Below are 13,446 nucleotides of genomic sequence, written 5' to 3'. Positions count from 1 at the left end.
GTGCTTTAGGTTAACGGATACTTGAGAAAGCATGCAGAGCAGATCAGCTACGTAGTGTTCTCTTGGATCCGACAGTATCGCCTTCCGCTACTTCACGTATTACTCGAACGGTGGGCATGAAGTCATCAATAGTATTCTCATGAGTGGACCTCAATCTTGGGTAAATGGTCTCCCAGTAGCAGGCGTTCGAACCCTAGCATAGCCAACTGTTGGCCTCTCTATATGGAGTAGGCTTTCCGTTATCATTCACGGATTATACGCGTCCCAAAAACGAGAGTCAAAAGAAAATTTACTTTTAATATGGCCATTTTAGTAAGAGTAGATTTTATTAAATGATCACTCGTAAGGTTAATCTTTAGGCTTACAAATGGTTTTTATTGAACAACGCTTACAAATGCTTCATTGAGGGAATGAAGTACCGTTGTTGGAGGTACTCTTCACGTAGGGACAATGCACATAGATTTTGCTATTTTTACTCGTGGAAGTGTATATTTATTGTACATTTTTTTGTACATACTAAAAAAAAACAAGCACGTAAACAGAAGCGCACTTGGTTTTAAGAATTTTAGGTCGGGTTTAGGTTTTATTTTGTTATCAGAGAGTCATTTAAAGACCTCACTTTATTACTTTCTGCGCTAAGCGCAATATAAGCTATGAGAAATAGCGAGAAAGCTGATTGCTCCGCGAGAGTGAAATTGGTATGAGATGCTGAGTGCCCTGCTAGCGGTCGTAATTCCTGCTCGATAGTATATGCTTGTATACTATTTTAGAACTGTGTAATAGAAATGAAGGCTTGTATTTAAAAAAAAATATCACGAATATGTATGTGGATGGTAATCTGCAAATGACTTTAGTGGAAAAAAAGGCAGGTATTCTGTACATTGCAGTGCTGACAAAGAGATTCACACATACACGCGTAGTATACATCATGTATCTGGTAGCAACAAAAATCCACTGTGATATTGCTACTGGTGGAATTATCACTTCGATCTGGGAAATCTAAAGGAACGCTTCTGTTACTAAGCGCGATTTGCGCGGCTGCTTTATCGAGACATTCTAACAGTTCTAGGTTCGAAGGTTACCTAATCACCGAATAGTACTTCAGCATCAGGGGTATACTAAAAATAGTTGTGCACATATATAAGTGCCTCTAAATTGGGTTATGTCAGTAGAAACTACATTAGCTCCATACCGGCAAGATGCCACACATATACATGTATATATATACGCCGAATGATTGTCGCTAATCAGTCTACGGGCAACGAACAACACCAAACACGTACAAGATCTGCTTATTTTTATTTGTAAACGCCTGCACTTACAGACGTACCTATAGCGTTACGTATTGGACATGAATCGCGCATTACCCAACAATATTTTGATTCTTTTTCTGATATAGGTTAAGGCAGATTTAGACCTAGTCGGCCTGCATCTGGCGCAGTCGTTGTAACATCCAAATGCACTTGGTTCTGCATGTAGCTATGGTTGCTCCCCTCTTGGCTTTCCGTTACACTTTGTCACTAGACACCTTGAATTGAAACTGATCATAACTTTTAAACTTTCAAGTAATGACACTGTATTCCATGGTAAAAAATAAAAAAATCATGTTTAGAAAAAAATAAACAACTTAAGGTGTTTCACATATTTAACCGTTATAGGCACAACTTACCAATGAGGGTACATCAAAGTCGACGCGTTTCTGTCAGAAAAACAGTTGTCCTTAAATAAGAAGTCTTCGTCTTCACGATAATTGTTTTAGTCAGACTAAGTCCATACACTAAAAACCGTGCGAATCATGGAAATATTTTTCGAGATACTTGTTATATAAATCCAAGTAGATTGGCTCAGCTTTGTCATCGGCCGGAAGGAGCGGAAGCTTTTTTAGCCGCTCTGTGCTTATATAGCCGGAGGTATAAAATCATATTTCGACTTAATTATTTATTTAATGTTATTCAATTTCATTAATAAAAAGTTCCACCTCGCTTATCCAGTGGGATGCGTTTTTCCCCAGTTTCCCTTCTCCTTTATCGCCCAGTGGTTCAACATACGTTTCACAGTTTAAGCTTCATCATAATCACTTCGTACGCGTGATGGGCAAAACGCCATTTTTTTTGAAGCCAACTAGAGGATGGCACAACTACCGACCCTTGACGCCGTCGAGTGTATCTCACCTACTGCTGTAGACGATCACAACTAGGCCTCCTGTAGCCCTCAAACGCATCCTGCTACCGTGGTAGTATGATTTGATAGGTATATAGTGATCTCGGCTGTTCGCATTGCTCAATAGGGTCCATTTTCATTTCAGTTGTTGTCGGTGTAGAAAGTATACATCGCCAGTAAGCATACGCGGTAACCGCGTACATACGCACGTACCCTAGATCGTGTCCCTTTTGTTCGGAAGGTAGCGTGCCTGCCATTAGACGACGAACAGTTCTTTGCATTTCGATAACTTTGATAGCCTCAACTGCATGCGGAATTATGGGTCATAATTCCTTTGGGCAGGAACAGTGGATGGTGCCTTGCTTAAGTCGACATCGTTGTTTAAGTTCGTACTGATCAAGCTGGTGGGTTATCCAGCGATTGGGGTTGCTCTCCCCTCGTTGCACCGAATGTATCCGCAACATGCGAACCCAGCAGAGTTCGTTTGGGATGTTACTATCAAGTGCAAAACTTCGTCGGCATATAATTTTGAATCACTCGGACTACCTCAATATACAAGCAATCATTGATCGCCACGATCAAAAAAAGTCAGCAAAGGGCGGTGATCTTGCTGCTTTTGTGCTTCCCCGAAACATAATGAATTTATCCAATCGTCTAACAGAATTATAGCCAACTTGTTTAGCAGAGATTGCTTTGCAAAATTATTCCAATACTGGCTCAACGGTCCTCCTCCTCTTCCAGGAGAATGCGTGCACGCGGCTTTACTTTAAAGCTTTTCCACGTCTCCCCTCCACCAAGAGTTCCAAATGCCTATGAGTTCGTGTCACCATCTGGGTTGTTAGCCATTTCCTTTCTTCCGTGACTTGCTCGTACTCTTTAGTCCATCGCCACGGTATTTTCTGGACAAACTCTACCGACGACAGCTCCCAATGCCTTCAATTATATTACCAGCCATCCCACCAGTGCCACCTAAAGAAAGCGGATTGATTGAGTTTTGGCGTTTGCCGGTGAAAATGCCGGTATATAGTCGTAAGCGTGTATTTATTCGTATAAATTAATTATATTTGGTTGTTAAAAGCAAATACAGTGGGCTTTAAAATTGAATAATTTTTAAATACTGTCGTTTTTTGGTAGCTTGTGAATAAAAACTGCTTGAGCTTATTCCGTAGTTCAGAAGCATCACACCTTTTAGTCTTGAAAAGCAAAGCTTAGTAATCAAATTTCTATTCTTCAAGGGCCACAGCACTGCAGAAATTTATCAAAGATTGGTAATGTTTAGCAAGAAGGCGTTAAACGTGAGTGGAATGGAGATTGGAGCATTGAAAACTGGCGAGGAAATGTCCAGGTGCCAGCACCTAACAAAGGACGATTTATCCCATACTTTACTAGCCTCTTGGTGGCTAAATCAGAAACGCGCCAAGAAGGAAGATGCAAGCAAAAAGTATTAAAGAAACAGAGCCCCACAAGTGGCCCCGGAGAGGGCATACAATCTTTGGACTTCAATTGCAGTATCGCGCGGCTAGAAAATTGGTTTAGCGACAACAACAGACCTATTGAGAGAGTAAAAACGCTTTGAGCAGAGAAGAACACTCAGCTTTAATGCACTTAATACCGGTACAGATGGGACGTGGCGCGACAGAAAAGACAAAGAACTTGGAGGGGCATCCTAAATTAATTAAGCCAGTTGATCCTCTTTCATCGGCTCATCGTACTGTTTATGAAGATCTAGTTTCCTAAACGGGCCTTAGGTGTGAGTTAAAAAAAAAGTTAGTGGATTATAAATGTGAAATGGAGTAACCAAAAACATTACACGGCTTCAATACACAATATTTCCAATCCCACTGAAATTTTTTTCTTCTTATAACACCTATATATAACTTACCATAAAGGTCAAAATATATTTTTACAAGTTCAATGCAGTAATACCAAGACCAAATATGGACTATATCTTCCGAGCTTGATACTCAGATTAGCCATACAGCACATTTAACGGGTGGTATTTATGGAAAATATATTTCGACACTCTGCTGCACTTTTACGCTAAGTTGTATATTGGCTTAGCAATGTCTAAATTCTCATAATCGGTGGTCAAGGGAGTAGCTGGCGGGATTTTTTGTTGTTTTGCTCAAGATGACATTTAATGTCTCTTACAAAATGAATCTTTTAATGAGATAATATACGTTTACTCACCTTATAAATATAATTATATTCTATACGCACTAAAATGATGTACATAATGGTTGCATTATCGCGTAAGTTATGTGGACGTAGCACACTACGGTTTGTGTGGCCTGCCGTTTTCCCAGCCAATCAACGCCAGAGAAGAGATATACGCTTAGGATTCAATTGAGCCCAGTGAACTATGCTATCAAACAAAAATCGAAGGAAATCAATCTACTCGTACTTAGGCAAAAGCAGGATTATCTTCTACCAGACGACAAAAGTACGTGGATATTGTTGCTAACCTAAAAGTGCTCTTTGTCCTTGAATTTTAGCAACTTAAGCTTATTTGTTGAGCTCGGACCTTACCAGAGGAATGTAAAAAGCCCACTTCTCAATATAGTAAAGATTTAGTGAGATATAACGGCGCAATGCGGTGATTTAAAGATAGCATTGTATTGCAAATGACGGCTGCGTCGGGGTGTGAACTATTTACTTGCCAGATAATTAAATATCTGGTAAAAAAAAGGTTTTGAAAATTACAGGGTAGTTTCCACAGCGGACATAGTTTGCAAATTATTTTAGGACTTCTTAGCATGTTTTAGAATTATCAACTCTGTGTACAACGATTTTGCAATACCTGCATTAGGCAGCTCATATAAAATAGTCACCAGCTTTAACAATGCTTCAACAGATTTAAAAATAGATTTGTAAACATTTTTATCAACGTATGAAGCATGGGAAGAGCTACAGTCGTCGTATAAGTTCTTACACCTAGGGATAATAATAATAATCAAGTATGAAAAAACCGATTTTTCGACCGAGATTTATGAAAATTAGCTAAGGAGCTAGGCCGAAGTTACCTATAGAAATCACGAAAAGTTTTGTACCTACGATAAATGTAACACAAAAAATCTGCGCATGAAATGCGAGTCTGTCGACAACTGAATCTAAATTACCAATTTTGTCGTCGGTAAGTTTTACAGTTTTGATGATGAGTTAAAAAAAAAAAAAAAAAATATATATATATATATATATCGCAATGGAATCGAGAGATCTCCAAATACGACATAAATATCCTGGAACTATATGCCGAGCTTGAGTAAAATACATTCGTGTACATTGAAAAAAAAAACGAAATAGGCAAACTTGAGCAAATCACAAAAGAGTGTGCAAACTTAATTATAAAATAATGTAAACAATGATGGCTCCGATAGAGTATAAGCATTCAACAGTTATATAAACATCTAATGACAAATTTGACTATCTTCTCTCGGTAATCAAATTTTAGGTGTATTACAAACTTCAGATACTATCCAAATATGTATTTGAAAATCTAGATTCTTTTAATGAGCTTCACAAGACCTGAAGACGGTGCTATCTCGCTAGGTACCAGCAAATAAACTTAATTAAAAGCGCAATTCGGCTTCTTGATTGCGTTTTGTAGCTCTCACTATCCGCTAGTCGATACAACGAAGAAAAGCCCGTAGTCGTTTTTTCCTATACAATAATAATAAAAAACAAAACACCTAGAAATACGGTTATTGCAGTTACGTAGAGATACTAACTGTAACAACGATAACTAGGAGCTGATGATAACATTGTAGAATCGAGCAAAACTAGTGCTTGTTACTGTAAAATAATACGTAAATAAACTTACAAATAATTTCATAAACACTGCGTTGATATCTAAACGAAAATGAGCATCGACCGATGCCGTTCGTTGAATTTTTAATCAAGGATTTAATTACTAAGGATGTGGGTGTCCGTTTCGATAATAATTATATCCAGACTATCTCAAAAGTGAATGAAGGGCTTCAGGCACCTTTTTAGTTCTTTTTTCTTCATCTGTCGAATGGGCCAGCGTTGATTATAACGGGTCAAGTTTTATTTCTTTTTTTCATCACTTAGTAAAGCAGACTAGATGATTATCATCAACTATGAGGTGAGAATGAAGTTCCACGTGCGCATCAGTATTTTTTAGCGAACTGATCAACAAATCGACTGAAGTTCACATGACAACTAAGTTGAAAAGCATGTAATGCACGCAGTGCATTTCAGTCCGCTTTGCCAAGAACTTCTTGGTAAGCCCTGACTTTATTTTCCTTGGTAACTCAGCATGTTTCTCGCTAGGGTCATACTCAGCACCACAACCAGGCCCACTTCCGTAGTAGCACGCAGGTTTTGCCAAGCATCTTGCCAAGCTACAACCTTATTTACTCGCATCTGCAAGTACGACAAATCAATCCGCAATAACGCCTCTACGCCGTGGCTAACGCTGAACATCTAGAACGATGCTCTTCGCAAAAAGGTCAAAAGAAAGAAGCCGGCTGGCATATAAAAGCGCAGGATTTGCACGCCCCGAACCACTCAAAGCATCGATATTTTCCCCTTCCGCTCTCCTCTTGCGCCTTTTCTCTCAGCGGAATTCACCTAACTAATCGTATAGGTAGCCAATATAGCAAAATTGTAATTGACAGACCTCTTACCTGCGCTACTCAAAGTTTGGACCAATGTTAAGGTTACATACGACGTCAAAAATCTTACGCTTGACGAAGACCAGTTGGACTATTCATTCCTACGATTATAGAACGATAGTTGATTAATCCATTTGACAAAATTTCCCTTAGCCGCCGGTTCTAATCGACCGCTTTTGAATGTAATGCTCCCCATATCTAACTTAGGTTAAGAAGTGCCCACACTCGCTTCAATCGAATCTTTCGCGTGTTGCTATTAAACTTACTCACTGATCGCCAGGTAAGGTAACTGCAGATAGGTTATTATTTTTAGTACTCACACAAAGCTAATACACAATACGTTTCAATGATTACTTCCCGATCGTTAAGTAAGGATAGTCACTTTAGCTTTAGGGGTGACTTTTTTTTTCCGTCCTTCTTGTGTTTCGAAACAGTCCTGCAAGTTTCTTTGCTTTCACCCCCTGTTCGTCAAAAAAAGACAGTCGATTATTCGTACGTTGGCAACACATGGGTTCGCAGCGCAAATGTTTTTGAAGCTCTTCGTCATTATTTTATTTTTCGATCTTCCTCTCAGTTCCCTGGCGGTGGGATTCTGTTACGATAACTGTTCACAGTAATTCTCCTCGTATGATGACGGGCCAGATTAGTTATTAATCCGACTGTATCTCATTTGACAAAAAGCATGCCGCAAGCAGTCTAAGACTTTTGTCTTAAACACATAATAATAAAGAAGCTATGTGAGCAGTGGTCAGTGTAGCATAACAAACAAGATTCTAGAGGAATGGAGCAGTCCATCAAGATCTATACATTAAAAATATACGTATGGATAATTTGGAGCAGTTTTTTGCAGATTTAGTAAAAATCTTACTATTACAAAGTGAAACATCGCTCTCGCAGATTATGACTGCTAGGTAAACACTGCTATCGCTAGCTTTGGATTTCTCTAGAATATCGTACCTTAATAAAAATGTGCCACTTAAAAAATTGGCGAAATATTAGGGTATGTAGGCGACATGTAGCAGAACGCCATTGTTTGTGCATTATTATTTTTCTAGCCCTTATCCAGACCTAGAAACTATATTGAAAAATTGAATGTACGATATCGGTCGATAACATTTTTAAATATACACGCAGTCCTAAAAATGCAGCCGGAACAATTTGCACCTAGATCTCGATATCTACCAAGGGCTCTGTGTTGATAGGAGACTATTTAGCACTATGTACGACAAGAGATACGTCGTTTAATCAAGAGGATCACGCGTCTGTGCCGATGTTACCCTGATTAGAATATTGTTGCCATTGTTTTACCGCATTGTCTTATCTGGCTGTGTTAACGTACTCTCGTATAGAATGTAAAGTGTTATTTTGTCGCTGACATTGCAAATATTCTAGTCTTCTAAAATACAATGTATTATAGGTAACACGGTTGCGGGCCAAACAAAGTCGGAAAAAGATTCTTTCGGAAGATGTGTAGTTGACATGCTCCGCAAAAGGTTTCCCTATGCGAGGTTTTGAGGAGGAGGTGCGCTGACGTTCGATGTGTGTTCTGACCAACGTCATCCTTATACGTACACACATTTTTTCTATTCAGGCGTCATTCCGGTGACTTTTTGTTGACAGAAATGTATGCATATAGTTTCTAATTGGCACACCCATATAACGTTAGCAATCATAAAAAAGGTTAAACAATTTCTTTGCCGGATCAACTTGGCTCATAGGAGATAAAAACCCATCTTTCAGAGAATTATTTTCAGCTGTCCTAAGTGTTTCAATTGTCCTTGCTAGGGTCTCACCATATTAGGTGCGACGTCATACTGATGACAGGTTGAGATGGGTTTAGTCGAGACAACGCGCCCATGTATGGTACGCCTTGTACCGTTCATTGAGCTCTTTGCACGATCGCACAGTAAAGACACTATTTGCGACATTGAACATGCCGCTGAACAGTATTGCTTCGTTAAATAACTGATTAATCCATAAATTTTGTTAAACTCGCCAAATCGAGGACAAATAAACTAGCAAAAGAGAAAGAGAATGTCTCGCAGTAAATCACTCCTGATTAGTGATACTAAACTGCCGGCGAGGTGCAACTAGAAATAGAGGACATCTATTCGTTCAACATCCATTTGGCTAAGTAACATTTTCATACACTTACGCTACATTAGATAGACTTTAAAGCTTCAGCGTATAATGCTTGCTGAAAATGTATCACTTGAATTTCGTATAATTTTTTCCGTCGAGATTCACAGTTCCGTTTCGGCTCTCAATAAATGTAATCAAACAGTCATTTTTTTGTTCACCTGTCTTCTTTGCTAAACGTCCGTGAGCCTATGCTCGTTCGAAATATCTGCCCCACTTCAATTAGCGGCCTTATGGTTTGCATTGTGGCAAAACACTTCTCAAGAATAAACTCTTGACGTGGCTCCTGCAGGTAGTAGTTGACATCTGGTAGCAAACTCTAAAGAAAGCAGATGCCAGCCGAATTTCTGGCCCTGCGGCAAGCTTCTCACGCATACCAATAGTACCTACGTTACCAAAGGCGACTGGGGAATAATTAAAGTTGTTTTCGTTTTTAGTTCTTCGGAGACAGACTAACTACTTTCAATAATTCGTTACGTATTTGTTAATATTGGTTATTATGTAATAGACACTTTCCGTTTCTTACGGTGTTATGTAGGGTGGAAGGGAAAGGGCTATTACTATGGCTTTGCCTTAACCCGCTATGCTAGTGAAAAGAAAGTGACAGAGTAATCGTTTTGCCAGGCTTTCGCTGGGCTTCACTGAAAATCATTAGAGCAGTATAATGAATAACTATAGCTCACTTGGCTTTTCACCCTTCCAAGGCTGATGTAAACTGTGGTGCTGGGTTACCTAAACCCCTCGCGCTTTCATCCGGTTCTAGAAAAGCTGTTCAAAGTATGCTGTGCAGGAGAGTGAATTGCAATATTATTACATAACCTGGCATTGTGTGAGAAAATTCTTGTCCTAATATTATGCTCTGCGAGAAACTTTACCGGTCGAAAAGATTAAACATACATTTTACTTACATATATAAATATATGTATAAAAATTAGATGTGGCTCACAATCTTTAGGAAAGTTCGCGCACCGTTTGCGCCTTTTCTATGGAATATAAAAACATGCACCTGTCGATTTCCGTCTAATGCAATTTCAGTAAAAATCCATAAATTACCGAAACCGTCTTAGTCATAAACCTTTATCGGATGAAGTCACGCAGAAGAAGTAAATCGAAGACCGGTTCATTGCTATCATGACTCAGTACTACTGCATGACGTTCGTGTGAAATAGTGATGCGCAGAAGTCACATACTACCATTGGAATATCATCCCGTTTTGCGCGGTACTTTATAGCAGATTGCCGTAATACTTGCCAGTGCTACTCCAAGCATGAGAGAAATTATTCCAGTCTAGGAACATCATACGTCTGTCTTCAAATATCTTGATCTACTTAGGGTATGCCAGCCGAGGGTTGGCTTGGAACCAGAAACCCATTTCAATCAGAGCACGCTACGAAAATTTTGCGGTCTCTTGAGACGAAGCCCATCCAATATAGTCCGCTTATCTGTTTTTACAAGATACAAAGTCCGTTTTCCATTTTAAAGCGCATTTTGAATGAGTAGCTTCATCTATCCGCCTTAATTTCTCTCTCAAAATGTCATCTCAACGCAGCAGCAGTAGTTAACGGTGAACGTTCTCGTGAGATATTGTAAACCTTTTTATAAACAACGAGCGTACTGTATGTAAACAACCTTTGAACAAAGTGCAGCAATAAGAATGACTACAAGAAATTTAATAATACGAAAATAAACTATCACAAATTATTACTTCAGAGGAGACAAAAATTTAGTTATAAACGGTACGTATGGTTACCATGCCGTTTATCATAAATCTGTTAAAGAGCCCAAGTAAGCCAAGCGAGACCCACGGCGGCTATCTTTTTTAATGGGGCAGCTACTTTATGCCACATCGAATGGGTGAATTCGATAGCTTGTTTTTACAAAGAGAATAGCAGGGAAGTGTAAATAAAAAAAAAAAAAAATACGAAGCAACTTGGTGGGAAATAAACAATCTGCTTTCAACCACGCTTCCAGATCTCTGTGCGCGGCGGTGACATCAACTGGCCGCTTCAATTCTGTGATTTGATTTTTCTCGTATTTCCTGCGCGACCATTTAAACGATAGGGACAGTATGTATCAAACAGCGGCAAAAACGATTTATTTAAAAACGAAATATTTCCGATGAGCGCTGTTTCTGTAAACATATATTGTTGTCGTCGTATTTACACCCTACGTGTACGTGAAAAAATGGGCCTTCCGTAAATTAGCTCCAGACCAGTTGGAAGATGCGCGCGGTGTATTTGCACGTGTAATTTGCGAATCCCAAACTGACAAAAACCTTGGAAGAGCACAGAGTCGTGTTAGGTAAGGCACAGTTCAATCTTTCTTGCTATCCAAAAAGAAATGATAAAATGGTGTCATCCTAGAGGAAAACTGGGTTCGGTGACAATGCTTAATAAGCTCGAACATAATGTGATGATATTACTTGCAATTTACATCAGGGATATCTGCTACTATAAGGTACTCATCGAAAATGAAACGATGAACGCTGTCCCGAGTTCCTCAAGGGACTCATGGACCGTCGGTGCGGTAATCGAAAGCAAGCAGTTTGGTTATTTCATACAATGGAAGACATTGCCATGCCTCAATTGTTTCCTAGACTAAGCAAAGGAACATTTAACGTTGGCTTCGACCCGCTTATTTTACAGATTTAAGTCCGTATCATTACATGCCCTAAAAAAAAACAACTGGTGGACAGGCATATTCCGCTGTCAATGTACTACCGGAAGTCATGAGCTGAGAAATTACGCATGAGAGAGTAAACGTCTACCCAGAAACAGGCATAGCGCTGTGACAAATGTGCGTGAAGGAGAGTCTCTTAACACGTATTAAATCGTCATTCTAGCACATCTAGTTCAAGAATTATTCGATGTTGGATTTACCTCACAGTGTATATACATACATATTTATATACACATATATACTGTGCAGTATATCGTGCGGTTTTCCGATTGAATTTCGTTCTATGGTACATATAGGAGAATGCCAAAGCCCCTTCAGACCCTGAATTGACCGCTGTACTCGCGCATAGCGTTCCAGAAAAGCGTTGTCGCCTAGCGAACAGGGGAACTGCACAGTGGCACCCTGAAGGATATATGTCCGCTTTGGCATGATCGAATCGACCACAAATAGTCAGGACGATCCAGAAAATTGTGACACTGGAACATGGACATTTGAGGAAACGAAAGGTGTTGTAATGAGATAGTTACGAAAAGCAAGAGAGAAGCCTGGGATGGGAAAAGCCATATTACATACTGGTACTAGGACAAAGAAGATAGTTGGCGATAACTGCAGAAACCTTTATTCCGGGCAAGGCATTATACGATACACCGATATTTGATAGTGAGCTTTCTTTTGTATAGTGTCCATTCGCTAAAAGAAGCTTATTTGTTATAACGGCCAGTTCATTACCGTCAAGTAAGAAAACCGTTTCAATGTTGTACTTTCCTAGGTAATTATGTACAGGTGTTACCTGAATGAAATTAGCATATCAAACAAGTATATTGATCAAATGTGACATAACTAAGGAATCGATCTGAAAGGAAACGCTTACCCTGTTTCACAAATTCGAAGAGTTGGTGATAGCAAACTAGAGTAAATCTGCTTTAAGTCTTTACGCCCGAAAAAGACGCCAAGCATTACCCAAAACGCCAGTTACCCAGCATGAAACTGTTTTTATCTACATGTACCTATGTATCTCAGGCTTTCAGGCAGTCATATTATTATACCACCCTTACGATTTGTTCCATTTTTATAAAAATATCTATGTGCTGGAATATCGCAAAAAATCTGTGCCGGAGCAGAGTTGGTCACGTTTAAACTACCGTAATTCCAAAGATTTGCGTCAATGGCATATCATACCTAGTAACCGAATAGTATAAGCGCTTGGCTTCCGGGTAACACCTATGACATTCCCTTGAATAAATTTTGCGGTCAGACTTTCATAATATTCCGTTTACTAATCAGCCTGGTAACAAAACATCCTAACCTAATTATAGAATGAAAAAACAAACAGACTTGTATGTATAGTCTTATTTGTACACTAAGGTCTAATAATTTTTAATAGAACCAAATCAGAAACGGATCTAAATCTACAGGAGATTTTTTCATATTTTTCTTTCTCTAGTATCAGTCCCTTGATAAAGTTGCGCGTTGTATTTTTTTCATTTAAATAGTAGAGGCATTTAGAAAAGAAGCTCACTTTGCCTCCCAATTTCGCCCTGTGGAAGCTAGAGGTTGGTTGAGACTTGGGTCTCGTTCCAGTAACAAAACACGCTTTTTAGGTGTTCTGGTAACGACAATTTTCTAGGTTGGATGTTAGCTGCGTATGCTGATGATGGGAGACGTCATCTCTGCTAAAGCAATTTATGGCACGTTTCTTAGTAATCATTATTGTAACGTAGTTCATTGCTATCAAACTAAGAAGGACCGATAGAGATGTTTATGTTCTTCAACTAGATAAACTTATGTCAGCCCAACCCAATAAAAAAAAAGCAGTTTCTTTTTGATTCCT

Source organism: Varroa destructor, unplaced genomic scaffold (genome assembly GCF_002443255.2).
Source record: "Varroa destructor unplaced genomic scaffold, Vdes_3.0 BEIS01000424.1, whole genome shotgun sequence".
NCBI lineage: Eukaryota > Metazoa > Arthropoda > Arachnida > Mesostigmata > Varroidae > Varroa > Varroa destructor.
Note: the sequence above shows the minus strand (reverse complement) of the source record.